Raw genomic sequence first — 21,950 nt, forward strand, 5'->3', positions numbered from 1 at the left:
GTTGACAAAATTGAGCAAAGTCACGTGGTTACAATCTGATAATAGTGCATGTGTACTTATTCATTTCTTATATATATATATATATATATATATATATATATATATATATATATATATATATATATATATATATATATATATATATATATATATATATATATATATATATATATATATATATATATATATATATATATATATATATATTATAAGCATAAATATTCAATGATAAATTATATGAAATTAGAATATCATATTTATTTGTTGAAATCATGATTCGAGAATATGGATGGTTGTTTTTGTTACCTTAATTCAGTATCCTGAAAAGATGAGAGACCAAATCTTCCTTGTATCTCATACTCCCGTTCACAATTCTTAATGAGGTATGTTGTGGAGTCATCGGTTGTCTTTATGATTTTTTGTGATTTAAGAGAGAACTTAACCACATAATATATAACCCTAGTCCCTATCCGTTATAAATGAAGAGTTAAAGCCCACATTTTTCACACATGAGGTTTCAGATACTCAAGCTTAAATTAAAAGGGATCACTTAACCAATAAAAGAGTCTACTTATGCACCCCCATCAAAATTATGATTAATCCGTTTTCACAAATCAAAATAACAATTGATTGCACCCCATAAAATATCAGATAAATCTAACATTCTTCCACTTGGGCATAATCAATTGTGTGATTTTAATTTTTAAAAACAAATATTTAAATACGACTCTTGAATTAATGACTAATTTCTTAAAATTTGGCCACATTTTAAGAAAATGCATGATTCGAGGTGCAATATCTGAATATGACCCCATCCAACAAAAGTCAATCAGTATTGAATCATAACGATTATTATATCCTTTATTGACATATAATCTTCCATGGTTACAAATACTAAGAACTCTATCAACTAGTCATCAGTGTAGAGTGTGGCAAGAGCATAACATGCCAATGTGATCCAACAACCAAAATGCTCTTTTCTTTTTCAGTCCTGAGCAATTTCTCTCAAATGCCTTAAGGCCAAAGAAATTGCATGGTTTTACAAACCTTAATGCCTCAGCTCTAATATGACGCCGACCACCGACACAGTGGTCTTGATAACGTCAAGCTCAAAATCATACTAAAACTCCAATATGACATTGACCACTAGTATAATGGTCCTGAAGACGTCGAGCTCAAAATCATACTAAAACTCCAATATGACATTGACCACTAGTATAATGGTCCTGAAGATGTCGAGCTCAAAATTATAATCACGCCTCAAACTCAAAACTAGTGTCAACCACATGCACTATGGTCCCAATGATACTGAGTCCCAATTGACATATAAATAAACAATGATACATAATAATAATAATATTAAATATGTTATCAATTGCTCAAAATAGAAAATACTTCACAACCCAACACTTAAAGTGTCCAAATAAAATACAATGTGATAAGAAAATGACATAAAGAATAAACTTCCACTAACCAAGTACATCGAAAGAACTCACAATGCCCATGTTCTCAACATGGTTTTCAACACAATGGGCCTAAGTCCCTTGGTTAAGAGATCAACAAGCATGAAATCAGTACCAATGTACTCGATAATAATGTCATTTTTCTTCGTAAGATCTCTAACTGTCAAATACTTCAATTCCAAATGCTTATAACCACTAGAAGTTTTATTATTCTTAGAGTAGAACACAACTGCAATGTTATCACAGTAAAGCTTTAGTGCCTTATCAATAGAATCAGCAATACGAAGTCCAAACACTAAATATCTCAACCAAACAACATCTTGACAACAACATTTCTTAGCAATAAAAATGTAACCAGAAGTATATTTCTTATCATCAATACATCCAGCAAGATCAGAGTCAGTATACCCAACTATTTCTAAGTTGTCAACTCTCCTAAAAACAAGCATATACTCTTTAGTTCTCTGCAAATATCTCATCACTCTCTTAGCAGCAATCCAATGATCATTCCCAATATTTTACTGGTATCGTCCTAAGGCGCCAACTATGAAACTAATGTTAGACCTAGGGCATACTTGAGCATACATCAAGCTGTCAAACGCACTGTTAAAGGGGTTTCCCTTCATTTCTTCCAGCTCGATCTCATTTTTAGGACATTTCTCTTTACTGATTTTGTCACCTTTAGTAACTAGAACATCTCATAACTTACAATTTTGCATATTGAACCTCTCCGGGACTCTATCAATATAAGCCCTTTGTGACAAGCCAAGTACACCACGTAATATGTGTATTTCAATTCCCAACACAAATGATACTTCACCATGATATTTCATATCAAATAACTTGGTAAGCATAAGTTTGGTCTTATGAAGTAGACAAAGGTCATTGTTGGCAAGAAAGATATCATCAACATACAACAAAAGAAAAATGAATTTTCTCCCACTAATCTTAAGGTAGATGCATTGATCAACTTTATTTTCTTAAACCCAACATAACTTACAATTTTGCATATTGAACCTCTCCAGGACTCTATCAATATAAGCTCTTTGTGACAAGCCAAGTACACCACATAATCTGTGTATTTCAATTCCCAACACAAATGATACTTTACCATGATAGTTCATATCAAATAACTTGGTAAGCATAAGTTTGGTCTTACGAAGTAGACAAAGGTCATTGTTGGCAAGAAAGATATCATCAACATACAACACAAGAAAAATGAATTTGCTCCCACTAACCTTAAGGTAGATGCATTGATCAACTTTATTTTCTTAAACCCAATGAAGTCACCATCTCATAAAATTTAAAGTACCATTGTCTGGAAGCCTATTTCGAACCATAAATAGATTTTCCTAATTTACAAACTAACTGCTCATTAGCACTTGACACAAAACCTTCAGGTTGCTGCATGTACACCTTCTCATTAAGATCACCATTCAGAAAACCAGTCTTAACATCCATCTGGTGCAATTCTAAGTCAAAATGTGCTACAAGATCCATAGCAATTCTAAAAGAGTCTTTAGTGGAAACATGAGAAAAAGTTTTATTAAAATCAATCCTCTCCTTTTGGGTGAAGCCTTTAGCCATAAGTCTTGCCTTAAACCTCTCAATTTTACATTTTGAGTCCTTCTTTGTTTTGAATATCCACCTGTAGCCAATCGCGTTACATTTTCTTGGTAACTCCATTAGTTCCCAAACATCATTATTTACCATGAATTTCATTTCGCTGTGCATTGCGTATGTCCACATGCTAGATTGAGAACAAGTAATAGCTTATAGATGGTTTTTAGGATCAATAACAATATCAACATCATAAGCATCCTTACTAAGATAAACTATAAAATCATCAAGGATAACAAGTCACTTTTTTCTTACCGACCTTCTAACATGAATTTGCGCAACTAACGCATCAGGTTGTACAACCTCAACTATAACAGGAAAATCAACTACATTTTTTAACAAGTGGTTCAACCACATATTCAACTGGATGTTTAGCCACATTCTCATTTAGAGATGAACCTCCATGAGCAATGAATGATCTAACATTATTAAAATTAGGCAGTGGCAAAGTAACAACGTCCGACATAACAAAATCAATATTATCAGATGCAATGACAGGCTCAACAACATAAAGCTCAAGGAATTTTTCATGCATGGACTCCACAATTTTATTACCTCTACCAGGACAGAAGAATTTGTATCCTTTATCTTGATCTAGATCTTCAACAAAAAAAGCTTTGTCTCAGAAGGATTATATATTTTAACCTCTGCGGGGCAACCCCAGACATATAGATGGTTCAAACTGGGTTTTCTACCTGCCTAAAGCTCAAAATGTATTTTTGGAACTGATTACTAGGGACTTTGTTTAGTATATATAGAGATGTTTTCAAAGCGTTATCCCATAAAAATTCTGGTAAAATATACCTACTCATCATGCTTCTCATCATATCCTTAAGAGTGCGGTTTCACCTTTCGGCTATACCGTTTGTTTAGGAGTACCAGACATGGTGTATCAATTCCACAATCTTGCAAGCATTTTGCAAAAGCCCTCATATGTTGCCTATTAGAATCATATCTACCATAACACTCTCCACCACGGTCAGAACGTACCACCTTTATCACTTTTCATAGTTACTTTTCAACCTCAGCTTTGAAGATTTTAAACTTTTGAAGTGCTTTTAATTTTTCCTTAATCAAGTAGAGGTAACCATACCGGGAAAAATTATCAATGAAAGTGATAAAATATTTATTTCCACAAATAGTGGGAGAAAGGGGTCGTTAATGTCTGTATGAATAATTTCCAAAAGGTATGAACTTCTAATTGAACCTTTCTTATTGGTCTTAGTAAATTTTCTTCTAATAAAATCCACACAAGTCCCTAAATCATTGAAATCTGAGAAAGGTAAAATATCATCTCTATTTAACCTTTCAACTCTTTATTTAGAGATATGGGCCTAAACGCTTGTGCCACAACAAAACAGACTTCTCTCTAACTTTAGACCTTTTGGCAATGGAGCTTTCAACATCAAGGATGAGGAAACCATATCACAATCCATAGATAACTTATATAAACCATCCAACAGGATACCATTACCAACAACTTGAGAATTTAACATCAAAGTTAATTTTTCATCATAAAAGATAAATTAAAATCCAAACTTATCCAAATAAGATACTAAAATCAAATTTCTCCTAAAAGAAGGTACACAAAATGTATCTTTCAAAATAAGTTCAAAACCAATTCCTAAAACTAAGCTAACACCTTCCACTAGCTCCACAATGACTTCAAGATCATTTCATACCCTGAATTTGCTTTCCCTCAGATCAATTGTTCATAGAGAAGGTCATTATTGAGGAAAAATAGGAATGCATTGGAATAAATAATAAAGGCAATATATAACTTTAATAAACATAAGCTATCACGAAGAAGCCACATTATCACACAATTCCTTTTTGGTGGAACGCGTAAACCCAGGTCACAACCAAGGTTAGAACCTCAGATGAGTTACTTAATGAGCATATACCGGGGTTCGAAAATCTATCTCCTTTGAGTATACAAATTCTCTAAATCAAAGCACCTCCAACAACTTCATCCACAAATTTCAAAAATAAGTTATTCAGTGAGCATACATTGAGTTTAGAATTTTATCTCCTTTGTGCAGATAAATCCTTTAGACTAAAACATCTCCAATAACTATATTCTTAATTAAACATAATCTCTACACATAATTGTCATCCTTTGGGAAAACAACCATAGTAATGACTGAAAACTATTCCTCAAACTACAAATGAGCTTTTATAAATTAGACAAAATTACACCACCTATCCTTTAAGTTATTTTTTGTAACAATTTGGTCATTTAGTTTTTTTTTTTTAACAACTTGATCCTTTTGGGTGATTTCTACATCCTTTTTTCTCACATTTTAAATATATAGAATTATGTCACCGTTGTATTTCTTGTTACACTTTATCATTTTCATACCACTTAAAATAATTGCATCCATAATTAACACATTCGCTCAGTTAAAAAATGCTAACGGCGTACATGTTTAGTAATTTAAAGGACCAAATTGTTAAAAAAAACTTAAAGGACCAATATGTTAAAAAAAAAAACTTACAAAATTTTTGATGTAATATAAATTAAAATGAGAGGTCTCATTTTGGTGGACACAATAATTTGTAAAAATTATTACATAGAAATCAAATTTATTTTATAAAAAAAATCATAAACCAGTCATAAATTTAAATAATATAGCTTTTTCAAAAAAAATTATCCTCAATAATATTAATTTAAATAAGAAGAGATATTACACGTATCACAAAATCATACTAATCAATATTGATTTAATAAAAATAATTTGAAAATTTGAATTAGTCAGTTTAAAATATATATATATATAAGTCAAATGAATTGGGGTTGCTTTACTCCATCTAAGTAATCAAACAGAGAAAAATTTACCATGCTAACTTCAATTATATACTATTTAAACAATCAAGCCCTTCACATTCAATCTATATAACTATATGTTTCACTTTATCAAACTTTTTGAGAAGACATATAAACGTAGAATCAATACCCACATCACACCGTCAGTGAGTAATAATGTTTTGCTACTGTAGTAAAATAAAAGCACCTCACATGCATATAAAAATTGTAATCTGAATTTTATATAAATTATTTTGATACTATAGCTAGGAAACAAATAGAATAATAACAGATTATTAAATACTGCATCAGAATATGTTGATTATTAGTTAAAATTAGTCTAGTTATTTTTGTATTCATATTACAATCAAGGTTCCGGTGAAAATTTCTGACCATCATGCACTGAGGTAACCAATTTCTTTATAAAAATAAAAGTACAGAAGAAAGATACCTAAAGAAATATTACATATTCCAAAATCTCCTTTACCCATTCATAATTGATGAGAAATAATATCACCACAATTGTTTAATAAAGACTTCAAAATAATTCGAATCCCTTAATTCATAATCACATATTTGTTGGAAATCCACCATAATCTATAAAAAAAATTTATCAATCTTGATGAACATGATTGTTATTACCCATACAATAACAATGAAAAAGAGAAGAACATTTGAGAAAGAAAAGAAAAAATGATGGAGAAGAAGAATATTTTCTACAGAGTTTCTCTCTATCCACAATCTGTGAAAAACTTCTTTATTCACTTTACAACTGCAAAATTTTGTGAATATAATGTTATGAATACAACATTACAAGAATAAGAGTTACTCCCTCTATTTATAGATTTATGTTAGCTTGCTCACTAAGTCAAAGTCCAAAATTATAAAAGCTCAAACTAATTAACACTACTAAAAATAGGCCTAAGTTGAAATCATGTGTAAAGCAACATGCTTCAACACTTCGCCATACTAATACAACTTAACACACTAGGTGATTCGTCACACTAATACAACTCAACACACTATGTGATTCGACACTTCCTTACTTCTATCAAGCAACCTGCTTCGACACAAGGAATTACAATTCAACACACCACCTAATTCATTGTGTCTAAGCTATCTACATTCATCATAACTCTTAGTTTTCTGAACACTTTGACCTGCACTCCCTACGCCATGATGTCTGCAATCTGATTCTCAGTTCTGCAGTGTTCCACATTCATCTTCCCATATGCTACCTGCTCTCGAAGATAATGGAACCTCATCTCGATGTGCTTGCTTTGACCATGTGCTATCGGATTCTTCACCAGATTGATAGCTGACATGCTGTCGATCTTCATGGTAATTGCTCCATGACTCTTCATTGTTATCTCTTCGACCATATTCACCATCCACGTTGCTTGACATGCACAAAGGAAAGCAACTATGTATTCTGCTTCGCACGACGATAATGCCACTACTGGCTCCTTTCTCGAACTCCAAGCAACTGGTTCACCACCTAGCATAAACACATAGCCAGCTGTGGATTTTCGATCCTCAGCATCACTACACCAACTTGAGTCAGTGTATCCCGCTAGTTTGCATTATTTTCCTTTATCAGCTGTAGGAAACGAAATGCCATAGTCGAGAGTTTCTTTCAGATACCTTATTATCCTCTTCGTCGCCGCTAGATGTGATGCCTTTGACTTCTAAATGAATCTACTCACCATACCTACATTGTATGCTAAGTCAGACCTTGTGTGACCAAGGTATCGAAGTGACCCAATAAGTCTTCTATATTGGGTTGGGTCAACATCATCTGAATCTGAATCTTTCGACAAATGTAATATGGGCTCAGCTGGAGTTGAAGTTAGGATGCAATCTTGCATCTCAAATTCCTTGAATATTTCATCTGCATACCTTCTTTGATGCATCATCAAACTTCTACCACTCTTGTAGAATTCGATGCCAAGGAAATATGAAAAATCACCCAGATCTGACATTTCGAATTCCTTGTTGAGATCACCTTTGAAGTCTCTGATCTCCTTCTTGCAGTTACCTGTTATCAACAAGTCATCCACATAGAGATATAGTATAAGTAATTCATTCTTGCTTCTTCTTACATATACTCCATGTTCAGTTTTACACTTTAAAAATTCCTTCTCCCTTTGAAAGTCATCTATCTTCTTGTTCCAAGCTATTGGAGCTTGTTTGAGTCCGTACAGGGCTTTATGCAGCATGTACACCTTTCTTTCTTCGCCTTGTTTCATAAACCAAGCTGGTTGTACAACATAAACTTCTTCTTCTAAGGGGTCATTCAGGAATGCACATTTCATATCCATCTGACACATCTATCAGTTATTCATGTTTGTTAGACCAACAACCAACCTAATTGTTTCAATCCTAGCAACAGGTGCAAAAACTTCGTCGAAGTCGATTCCTTCTTTTTGAAGAAATCCTTTCTCCATAAGTCTCGCCTTGTGTCGAGTCACTTCTTCTTTGGGATTCAACTTCACCTTGTATACCCACTTCACATCGATTTCCTTCTTGTTTTGGGGCAATTCAACAAGTGACCAAGTGTGGTTGACTTCGATTGACTTCAGTTCTTCGTTCGTTGCTTTCACCCACTTTGTATCTTTCAATGCCTCAGCTGCATTGACTAGTTCGACATCTGTGTAGAAAGCATATTGTACCAGCTCACCTTCTTCATTGACCATATCATCTAATGTAATCACACATTCTTGCAATCTTGCAAGCATGTGTCTTGTTCTTTGAGGTTTGCTTGGGCCTGTTTCACCTCTGACTTCTTGTCGAACTTCTCTTTTGACTTCACTAGCTAGTTCATCACATAAGATTCTCACTGAATCCTTCTTAACATTCTCAATCCAATCCCATTCCTTAAGCTCATCTATGATAACGTCCATGTTGATCACCACTTGCTTGTTCAGTGGGTCGAATAACTTGTATCCTCCACTCGAAGGATATCCTATCGGGATCATTTGACTCGACTTGTCATCAAGTTTTCTTCTCAATTGATCTGGAACATGTCTATGTGCTATAGATCCAAACACCTTTAAATGACTCAAGCTAGGCTTAACACCAGACCAACATTCTTCTGGCGTGATTCCTTCTAGCTTCTTCGTCGGACATCTGTTCAGGATATATGTTGCAGTCGACACAACTTCTCCCCATAATTCTTTAGGTAGATGCTTTCCTTTCAACATACTTATAACCATATTCATGATGATTCTAAATTCTTCCTTTCTGCGACTCCATTCTGGTGCAGAGTGTTGGGTGACACCACCTCATGTACAATCCCTTCTTTCACACATAATGCATCGAAGTCTTTCGACACATATTCTCCACCACCATCAGTCCTCATAATCTTGATCTTTCGACCATTTTGTCTTTCGACCATAGATTTAAATTTGGAAAATACCTCGACCACTTCACTTTTCTTCTTTATCAGGTAAGTCTGCAGTTTTTGACTGAAATCATCTATGAATGTAACAAAGTATTTTTTTACCTCCAATCGAATCCACCTGGATAGAACCACATACATCAGAGTATATGACTTCAAGAATTTCCTTCGACCTCCTTCGTGCATCCTTACTGAAGATGTTCTTATGTTGCTTCGCCTACACAGATTCTTCACACACTTTGTTTAGAATGTCGATTTCTGGTAATCCTGAAACCATATTTCTTCTCTTCAAATCTCTGATGTCTTTGAAATTTGAGATGGTCAGGTCTATAATGCCATATCCATTCATATCTGCTGACTGATGTTGCAAGGCACTTATGCTCCATTACATTAAGCTCAATCTTGAAGGTTCTATTATGAGACATTGGAGCCTTCAAGATCAACCTTCCAATTCAGTCGAGAACTCTCATCATCTTGTCTTCGATCGACACCTTATAGTTCTTTTCAATTAACTGCCCTATACTAAGCAAATTGCTCTTCATTCCTGGTATGTACAACACATTTGAAATTACTGACCTCTTACCATCTTTCCTCATAATCAGAACATCACCAACACCTTCGGCTGCTAGAGTGCTATCATTTGCAAATTTCACCATGTTCTTCATTGAGGACTTTATGTTGACAACCAATATTTCCTTCCAGACATGTGCGATGAGCATCCTGAGTCCAAGTACCACTGGTTCTTGAATCTCTCTTTATCTCTCGTTGTAACCATCATCAACATCTCTTCTTCTTCATGTTTCGCCAGCTTTGCATAAGTTTCTTGATACTTCTGCGTTTCTGGACAATCACTAGAATAGTGACCATGCTTCTGACAATTGTAACACTGAATGTGACTCTTGTCTGGCTTTTGACCACCACCTCTTCCTCTACCGGCAACACCACCTCTTTGGTTGCCTTGGTTCCAGGGTTTTCTCCGATTCAACCAGTTTCCTTCTTGCTGATTTCGACCAGTCGAATTATTGTAGCCTCCTCTGTCTTTCCTTTGCTTTTCCTTTCTTTTGCTGATTGCGCCTACAAAGCCATATCACTCTTCAACTTTCCTGTAGCTCTTTCAGCCATTCTTTGTTTATGACATTCAAGCGTTCCTTGAAGATCTTTCTTTGTCAGTTTTGACAAATCTTTCGACTCTTCTATGGCTACTACGACGTCGTCGAACTTAATAATTTAATATGATTAACGAACTCATATTTCTAAACTAAATTGCATTAAACTAAAAATAATTTAAATAGTTTAAATAAATAATGAATTGAAATATAATTCAGTTAATAAAATTTATATTAAAAAATGTAAACTAAGTAATTAGTTTTTTTTTTATAGTTTTACTGAAAATAAAAAATCCATTGTTACAAAATAAATAAATCAAAATAAAACATATTATTAATAATATATTTTATAACAACTAACTTCGAAAATAACTTATTCTAAAAAAATAGTTTTCTGAATAAATCAAAATTATTTAAAAAACGAAATAACTTATTGTTTTCTACAAATAAAAATAAAATAAAAAATATCTAAAAAAGTAATTTATTTTTCTGAAAAAAATAATATGGAATTGTTCTAAAACTAAGCTTTTCCTGAAAATAAAAAGGGAACATTTAAAAAAAAATACTTTTCAAAAAAATATTCTATTTATTGTTTTTGAATTTTTGTTTCTTGGAAATAAGAAAAGATTTTTAAATTTTTTTTCATGAACACATTGAAAAAACATATTTATGAAAATAGTTAATTTATTATTATTTTTTTCAAGTAAGAAAACGAAGTATTTTATCTTTTAAACTTTTGTTTTTCTGTAAAACAAAAAAAATATTGAAAAAATATCTTACTTTTAAATTAGTAAAACTTTTTTAAACAAAAAGTATTTTTCGTTAAAAAATAACTTGGTTTTAAAAGAGTTCAACACATAATGTTGATTACTAATTATAATTTAGTTTATAAATACAAATTAGTTCTTATTTGATTTTAAATTGATTTGAAACCAATTTATCATATACTATAATTTTATTTAAGTTGTTATTAAAAACTGAACCAAATCATTAGTGTGATTTGGTTGATGAACCATAAATACTCATAATATAAGATGATCTAGGGTGTGTTTGTTTCAAGGTTTTAAAAAATATTCCTGGGAATATTGTCATGGGAATGCAATATTCCCATGTTTGATTCAAATTTTTAAAAATTATTCTAAGGTATATTTTATTTCCAGGAACTTTATTTTCATATTGTTCTTTTATTTTTATTCCAAGGTTTAAAGGGTGGGAATCCAACATTCCTATGAGAATAAAATTCAACTAACTACAACTCCCCACTACTACTCACATTTATTTATTTATTTTACTTTTTATAATTTTTAAATTAAATAAATATTATAAACATTCCTAGGAAATTTATTTTTTACCAAACACTTGGATAGGAATATTATTCCAAGTAATAATAATGATGGGAATAAGATTCCAAGGAATGTTACTTCTAAACTTGAAACAAACACACCCCTAGTATATTGTTTGCTTGTATATAAAGATATCGTATAATAGCAATCAATCCAACTTATAATTCAATTAGTTAAAATTTTCTTGATTATATATTTTTTAGAGTTAATTTTTGTGATAGGTGGTAAACTCGAAGGTGTGCTTGTGTTTTTCTAAAAATCTTGTCGTCCTGGTGAATGATTGTTTTAGTTAAGAGATTAATATGTAAAGAAGGCCTATACAAGAGATTCTTTAACTCCATTTTTGTTTCTGTTTCTGTTGATTGTAAAGTGTTTCAGCAACCTGTTTGGGAGGACACTTAGCCAGGGTATAGTGGTTTCTCATCTTTAATAGGCTGATAATACTTTAACCTTAGAAAAACAATTTTGAACGATTTTTAGCTAATATGCTGATATTTAATATCAATATGTTTGATACAAGCACGATGAACTTGATTTTTAACTAAGAAAAATTCATTTTGGCTATCACAATTTAAATCCCCACATTCTTTCTTAATTCCTAAATAATCTAGAAGTCCCCAAAACGCCTCTTTCAATCTTTCTATTACGATGATGTCCTCAACATCTATAATAGATAGTGATATTGTAGCCCGTAAAATTTATCTACAACTAACTTCTTAAACACAAAGTATTTTAAACATTAGTAGAATTTTATGTATTTAGATTATTGGCACAATTAGAATTAACAAAGTCATTTACATAACATGTATATCCACCAAAGGACAAATATGGCTTAATGGTTTCCTTTAAACATCTCAAAATCAATTTCATTGCTTCCCGATATTCCCTTCCAAGCTTCTCCATGAATTTGCTAATAACTTTAGTAGCTTGTAAAATATCTAAACATGTACATATCATAGTATACATTAAAATACTAATTGGACTAACGTAAGGTACTTATTACACATATGCCTTATATTCAACTGTAATTGTTGATTGTTTATTAGAGATATTAAAATATGGAGCCAGTGGAGATACCATTGACTTATTCATCCCAAACCTTTAAATAACTTTCTCAATGTATCCTTTCTTTAATTAGGAATAATTTTTTCGATTTAATCTTTCTCTTCTAATATCCATACCGAATATTTTATTGACAATACCTAAGTATTTTGTCCAAACTCTTTACCAAGTTAGGTTTTTAACCTATCTATATTCACCTTGAAACAATAAACATATCATCCACATACAATAGAAGATAAATATAATTACCTCAATGAAACTTACAAATGTATAAACAATAATCATAATAACTTGTAAAGAAAAACTTAGGTGTGTTGTCACAAATACCACATGTGTATGAATAAAGAAATAAAAAACCCCAGGATGCCAACTCACACACAGTCGGGACAAAAAATAAAAAATAAAAAACCATTCCACAAAAGAAACAATTTTCACATCGTCTGTCTCTTGGTCAAGACAGACTTGCTCTCAAGAGATCAACCTAGTAGGGTAATAATACTCCACCTGATTCAAGGCACTTTCAGAAGAGTCGTGAATGAAAGAGTAACTCATCTCCAATGATTTGGATAACTCTTTGGACAAGGTAAGATTCTTGAGACACATCTCAAAAAGATCGTCCTCATCTTTATTTTGACCTTCTTGAGACTCCTTCAAAGACGCCTCAAGCTCTTATATACTTTTCCCGATAGGATCCCAGGACTGGCTTACTTCGTCAAGAATAACCTCTGCCTTAAATAATCATGCTTGTGCAGAAGCTAAGGCCCCATTCTTCTTGGTCACCTAATCAAACAACTTTACCTTCTCAGCTAGAGGGTTGGGATACCCGAAAGGTTCCACCATAGTCTATAATATACCTAGAAATAAGAAAGGCACTTCTTAAATCTCTTTTAAACACAAATTTCTCTCCACTGTAAAAGCATTGACCAAATCTTTAAGCATATCTTTCTCCTTCCTAACATGGTCAGGTAGGAAGACTTCTACTTTCTCAGTAGGTCAAAAAGCCATGACCGTTGATGCCAAATGGATGTAGTATGACAACTCCACCAACTTTCCTTTGCGAAATTCTTCATATATAACTGAGAGATAAAAGTAATCTTTGTCGTAGATGGAAGACAAGAACTCCTTTGACATTCTTTGGCTAGGACGATCTAGCATCACAATAGCCAAGGTCTGTGTAGAAGGCCATTAGTTGCATCTTCAAATACACATTTTCTTGAGATAGGTTTTCTTCCTTGTAAACGTAAGATTCGTTCCACGTCAAGAAATGATTGTGACTCCAAAACTTCCTGAAGAAAATTGTAAACAGTTAGGAGGGGCCATGTTCTATTTTTCATCATATCTTCCCATGATTTTCTTTGTTAATGGGAGAAAACAAAAAGTAGTGATCCTTGAAATTCTTTACGCTGTGAGAATAAGTCTAAAAGAATCTGGTGGTTTTCCTTAAAGAAATTAGACCTAGACCACGTGCGTGATTAGCCATGTTGTTTTGAGTCTTAAAGATATGGAATAATAACATTATGGTTGGCTTACTTCCCTTATATGCACACAAATATTGAAAAACCTTGATGAACGGATAACTCACCTGGTATAGTTGCGAAGGGGCGATCATTAAGTGATTCAGGACACTCATCTCAAAGTCGTTAAACGAAAGAAGAAAACACATAAGGGAGAAAAAGAACTCATGGAGAGGGATGGCACACCAGTTGTATTCGCTACATATCCCTTTTTTCATCTATTGTGAATACCCCTTAATCAGAGGAAGGCCCTACATCAACCAAAGCATGGTTTAAGCCCCATTGCAAGCGAATTCAGAGATAATATCCAATGTTTCCATGTCCATCCAGTCAGTCGAGATATCTCTCATCGCTTTCCTAAGCATAGTTGGTGCAAACACCATAGTAAGATACTCGGTGTAACCGAGAATAGCACGACTGATATGGGGTAAACAAGCAAGTCTAAACACAAACACTCATATCAGAAGGTGTCTCCAACAGAAGAAATCTCTCAAAAAAGAAGCAGATATATCAGAAGCCTAATACCCAAGAAACCTTTGAAAATAAGTGAAATCAAGAAGAAAGGATTGGTTTTATCTTAAGGAATGGATCGAACGAGCACAAATCACATATGGGTTCAACCAAAAAATGAAGCTTCAGGAACCTCGTATATGTGCCTCATCCATTAAAGATCGTATAATCAACTGCACCACCAACAATTGATATTTCATCAAAAACTATTCAAAGTACTCAAGTACTATAAAAAAGAGGAAACATCATCACTAACTACCATACGAACACACGTCATTTATCTTCTTGAATTTTCTTATTCCTCATTTTCTTATTTTTAGACTTCATTATTATCTTCTTGAATTTTCTTATTCCTCATTTCAATTTTTTCTTCTCCACCTAAGAACGGAATATTCATAACCCTACTACTATATTATTAGGTTGAATTTTCATAATTAATATATTAAAGACTTAAATATACTTTTCATCATTCTATCTTAAAATTTTTAAGGTTTTAGTGATGATGAAGTGTCTTCTTTGCCCATGCTCATAATGAATTGAAGAGGCTGCTGATCAAGCTTTCCTTATCGTACGTTGGTACTGGTCTTCGGTTACCGACTCCTTGTTGTATACCTAATAAATTTCTCAGTTTCTGTCTGCAAAAGTTCTACTACATTTTACAAGTTACGGATACTGAAATTTCCTCAACAAGAAACAACTTCAATACAAACATGTCCTATCTGTAAATTGGTCCCTAAATGTTCACAAAAGAATAGGATACCATAACCATGTACATGCAGGCTACAGCTAGTTACCCACCTAACAGTAAAGAAGATGAAGGATGAAAACAAAGTTGTACTATAAATCTTGCTATTTACACCCCTTAGCGTGAAAACAATGCTTGAGCTTCACCTACACATTTATATGTCATGGAGGGCCCCTTTTTACTCAGATTCTCTCAACTGCATATTTTCACAAGCTACTGATTTTCTTATTGAATTTGTCCATCAATAATAGTCTATGATCTTTACTACCATGGTGTATTATTAGATATGGCCCAATGCCATGTGATGTGATGCCAGGGGAACTCTTTTGCTCTCATATACTGTCTATATTTAGGGCAATTGACCCACCAAAAAAGGCACCGAATTCGTTTATGTTGCGGATAGACCAGAAAATGCATCAATGCTATCTTGATATTTAAGACTAATATGTCTTTTTTTAGTCTATCAGCTTAACTGCCGTCTGAAATAAGGGCGCAACCACATCTTGACCCTAATATTTGATTTGCATGTGTTACTCAAAAGTCATGCTTATTGTAAAAGTCTTTCTTAGAGATCGTAAATATCACCTGCCCAACATTTGTGGAGGCTAAAATTCAACTCCAACTTGATCAAAGAAATTTACATTATATCTAACCCTTGGAGAGGATTTACATTTTAAATACTAATTAGGTAGCCACATTTGGACGAACTGCGTAAAAATTTATGTTTATCGTTTTTGCATTTTTATTTCACTTTTGTTACTAGTTGATGTTCAAATAATAAGTATCATATAGCGATTAATTTTGGTGTAAATTTTGAAGTGTTAAGATTGGACAGAACGAGAAATTTTTATTATGATAAAGCTGCTGCATGAAGCGAAACGGTAAGACACGACGGACTCCGATTGATTATATTTGTAGGAGAAGGCTTCTAAGTTAATACATTTATGTGTTTTAGACAAAGTGATCCATCATATCTTAGATCTAACACCTCTAAAGATAGTTTGGGATAAATTGGAAAGTGATTATATATAAAAGTCGTTAATGAACAAATTATTTGTGAAGCAATAACTATACCGTTTGAAGATGCACAAAGGATTCAATTTATACTAGCATGTCAATATATTAACAACATCATCACATATTTGATGAGACTTGAGGTGAAGGTCGCTGACGAAGAAAAGACAATTATATTTTTGTGCTGGTTAATAGGTTCTTACGACCACTTTGTGATCATTCTTGACTACAAGAAGGACATTATGAACCTTGATGTCATTTCAGCTACACCATTGTCTCATTCTTAATGAAGATAAAAAGTACAAGAATGAAATTGTTCTGATCGTCCAAAGGGTCCATCGGGTACGGCCCAGAGAAAGTATAGGAGAGTAAGGTCCACGATATATTCAACGACTCTCCACATCCCACGCTTGAAAAATAACGTGTGATTACAACTACTCCACTATATAAATGAAAGTGTGTCATTCTCCAGGTACACAATTTCAAATTCAAACTTCATTCACTCATCTCATTCACACATTGACTTGAGCATTAGAGTGTCAGCCTTACATGACATCCCCTCCTTCATTGCATCAGAGGTTTAAGTCTACTGTTGCATCCCATAATCTCCATTCTCCGGTCAATTCTAGATCCATAACGAAACAATGGTGTCGTATGAAGAAAATGAATTATGATCGTGTTTTCCATGATTGAACACTCTCGCTTTAATTCACTGATTCAAATCTTTCTCCACCTAGCAGATTATTGTTCCTGAACCCAAAATTCGTATCCTATTTTTTCAATCTATTTCGGTAGCGGATTAACTCTGGTTTTCAGAATTTCCAAAGCTTTGATCTACAGGTCTTTTGATAATGGTTGGATCTAAAGTCACTCGTTCAACCATATTATGCGAAGTAACCTCCGTTGTTGTTGTTTCTCAAGCCGCAAGAAGTCAACTTCCTTCTCCTTAAGGAGGTGTGGATCATGCCATTATAAACACTCAATTACATCCATATTCACTCCAACCTCCTCAAATCGGAGGATCTACTCTGCAACTCCAATAAGGCAAGCCTTCACTTATACCTCTAGTACCACTACCAGCCTCAAGATGGGAAGCATTTCCTGGTTTCTAGTTGTTACAACATAACCTTGGTATACAAGGCATGAATGAGTTAGTGAATTGTATGTATAACATAGTTTGGTAACAAAACTCGCAAGCGGTAGAATAAAGATTGTTTAGTCTAGAAGAAAGCTTATATAATGCACCTCTAAAGAGTAAAATTATGCAAGAAGTTATTTCAAGGAGAAGTTGAACTATCATCCCCGAACCGACAACATCATGAAGAAATAAAGCTCCAAAATCTCTAAATTACCATAAGAGCAAGAGACGCCAAACTCCTCCTCAAAGTCCAATGGGATATCAAGGTATTGTCATTCTTCCTCAAGAACAAGTAGAGAAATAGTCGGTGAAGAATCCACAAAAGCATCCTCTTTGTGCTCGCATTTCGGACACCAAATACCAAAGTCATTAGAGGAGCCACCAAAGTTGAAGGATTACGATGAGAAGGGAAATACCAAAGAACATATACAACTTGTTAATGAACGTTTGAACTACTTCCACGTTGATGAAGCAGCAAAGTGAAAAATATTTGCACTAACTCTGATAGGATCTACCCGACTCTAGTTCAAAGGTTTTTCGAACGGAAGCACTGAGTTGTGGACCGACCTATTTGAGAGCTTTATCACTTATTTTAGAGCTCAGAAGAGACAACCCAGTAACAATAGTTGCCCTCATGGGAATAACACAGTGGGAGAATATGACCGCTTCACACAAGTAATTATGGAAGTAGAAGAAGTTTAAGAAGGCTTTAAGTGTTGGATCTTTGTGAATAGACTAAGGCAAGATAGATCTTTCAGGTAAAACTTAGGGCGCAAAGAGACCCACTACATGAAATAACTCATGAGTTGGCACATTCCTTCATAAATTGAGTAGAAACCTACCTGATAGTTCGAAAAATGAGCAGCGACATATATAGTGTCCATCCGATCATCTGAGAAAGACTCTAACATGAGGAGAGATGAATCAAACAAAAAAAATCATGTCATTATAGAAAGTACACCCCTACGATTACTTCTCGAGAGAATATATACCAGGAGTGTGCCAACACAAGAATCGGGATTGTCAGAATAAGGAACCCCTTCCATAATAGAGAATCTTCCAAATCTTGACAAGACGTAATATTGCCACTTTCGCAAGGGCCTTGGCCACACCTCCAATGAATGAATCCAATTGAATGATGCCATCAAGGGTTAATATAGAGAGGTTGATTGTCCGAGTATACCAAGTGAGTTAAGAGAGATAGAGAAGAATCACCGAGGAGCAAGACCCCATCAAAGTTTGTGGATGTTGTGGATAATGGTGAGGGATCCATCATATTGAGGCCATCACTAGAGGAGTGCCTCGAGGGAACCTTCTTTAAAAAGGGAAAATGAAGAGGATGATTGTGGAATTAATGGTCGTCCATAAGAAAGACGGGAGCGCCTCATCCAAGACCCCGAAAAGACCAATGCTTAGGTTCCGAGACAATGAGAAAGTCAGGGGGAACGAAAATTTCCCCTTAGTCATAACCGACACGGTCGGGCACTTTGACATATCCTAAATACTTACCGACAATAACAAATCCTGCAATAAGTTGTACTCAGAGTTGTTTTTGAAAATGGGCCTCAAGAAAGAAATTTGGTGGTTGTATGAACAATCATACTTACAAGCGTTCAATGGCACGACCACCTCGATTGTGGGGATATATAAAATTAAAGGTATATGTGGGAAAAGGAAGAGACAACGGGATTTTGGACTCACAGTTCCTTGCAGTCCTTTGAAGGAATGTTTACAACTACATCCTCGACAGACCTCTTGCGGCAATTCTTAATGTTGTGGCCTCACCGGTCCACTTCAAACTAAAATTTGACAATCTTCATGGTGGGCTGGTCACAATTAATGTTTACCTCAAAGAAGAAAAACAGATCTACCAAGCACTATAGCAAAACCAAGGGGGGCGCAATTCCATAGAAATCAATATAGATTCCCTCACCATCCAACTGAGGAGCATGAATATCCTATCTCCCGTGGGAAAATAAGGTCATAGTAGCCATGAGCGGTTAACTCGATGAGCTATAAACCCGGGAGATTAAGCGTTGTCAAGCCCATCTTATGTTCAGTTTTATCTTTGATGCTATTTATTGTCTAACTAATTACATCATAATTGTATTGTGATCTCTTTATTTCTAATAAACAAACACAAGTTCTGAAATATCTCTTTTCTTCGGGAGTGTGTAACGTAACGACGAGTCAGGGGTACGACGGAAGGGATATAAGCTTCAATACAAAGACTCATGGGTGTTGTCAGGAATGCTACAAGCGCAATACTAAAGCAATCAAAATCACATAATGCAAAGCACACACATAGAGAAAGTGGGAAAATCACTAAAACAATTATAACCAGCTCATCCCCTCTCGGTAGCTAGCCACTACAGAGGCCGCAATGGGTTTGTCACACGCCATCCTCGGACCAGGTTTCATCTGGGGGAAAGGGGTACCGACCCTAAGCGGGACACGACCCTAGAGCAGTCCAATAAACTTTGAGAGAATACCTCGTAAGTTAGCGCAAGCAATTGACCAGGGATCAAATACATACGCCTTAAACATGTAAAACAAATATCACAATCTCAATTTCATTTTACTTACACTTCACTATGTAGGGTATTACATTACAAAGAATAAAAAAATTAAAAAAAATAATCCCTATTTGAGACGATCTTTCCATCCTTAAGCATCTAGTAAGACCGTACTTGCTCCCTCGAAATACGCATGGGAGATTCTACTTGCTGCAAAGCATTATCAAAGGACTCTTAAATGGCTATGAGAACAACAATAGAGGATTCATTTAATATTTGATATAGAGAGACATTCTTAAGGCGCAAGTTCTCAAGGTATCCCTAGAAGATAGAAATAAATGCCTTTGTAGTAGATACAATACCCCGAGCGGAAGCCAGAGCTTTGTCTTTCCTTACTTTTTCCCTTGCCAAGATTGTTAAGTGATTGACTAACGAACCGTGCAAATTGAAGGCACTCAAACCATCACTTATTTTGGTAAGAGAAATATAAGCCTTATGTATCTCACGCAAGTATGTATCCTACTGGAGTATTAAGTTACATAAACTCTCTTTCAATATTGCTTCTCCTTGTTTCGTCGGTCATACAGGAAAGCATCCCAACGATCGACTCCACCAATGACCGGAACAATAAAAATCATGATGGTTAATATAGACTCTGAAATTCATCATGGGCTTTAAAGTTTAGGTGAACAAAATGATTACTCTCTTGTTTGTGATAGAGAGCATCGTCAGATCAAGCCATTGAAATGGTATGGATATAAAGCTTTGACAGCTTATGCACTTCTTAATAGTTATGGAGATTTATCCAACTTTCATGAGGCTATATCTACCTCAAAAAAATATAAGTAGATGAGTGTTATGGTAGACGAGATGAAGTCCTTAAAGAAAAACCCGACATGAGAGCTTGTTCAGTTTCCTAATTATAAAAGTGTTATCGATTACAAGTGGGTGTCCAAGAAAAAACCAACACTAGTAGAAACAGAAATGGAAGGTTCACGACTCGTCTTGTACAAAAGGGGTACAAACAACAAAAAGGGATTGACTATGATGAGATTTTTTCTAGTTCCTTATACTTACTTTCGTGTTGGCTTTGGCAGATAGAGCAGATACATGTGAAGATAACATTTCTTCACAGTAATCTAGATGAATATATTTACATATATGAATCAAAGGGATTCAATGATATTATGATAATTTTATGCAAAAAAATGGAAAATTAAGATCTCACACACGATTATACGGGTGTAGATGGGTAAGAATGATTAGATTACAATATTAATTGGCTAAAATCAAAATCTATAGGTCATAGAATTTTGTATCCTTGACTATGAATTCAACTTATAAATATAATTTTAGAAGAATTCAAATCCAGTTTTCAATCAATAAACAACTTATTTTACTTGCAATTTAGTTCATATTCTATCTACATTTTAGTTTAACTTATACCTTCCTTTTAACTTTAGTTCTCGATTATCTACGATCTCTCTTAACAATATCTGTCGTAGATAAGAAAACAACATATGAATATAATTATTTATTTGCATAATTTCTTGTTAAAAACAACAACCCAAGGATGTTTGAATCAAATTTTTACTTTGACTCGTTTTGCCTATGAAAAATCATAGGGTAAAATTGAAACATAAAATCATAGAATTTTCCTCCTATTAAAATAATATTAAATTTATATACATCACACACACACACACATACACA

This window comes from Lathyrus oleraceus, chromosome 2 (genome assembly GCF_024323335.1).
Source record: "Lathyrus oleraceus cultivar Zhongwan6 chromosome 2, CAAS_Psat_ZW6_1.0, whole genome shotgun sequence".
NCBI lineage: Eukaryota > Viridiplantae > Streptophyta > Magnoliopsida > Fabales > Fabaceae > Lathyrus > Lathyrus oleraceus.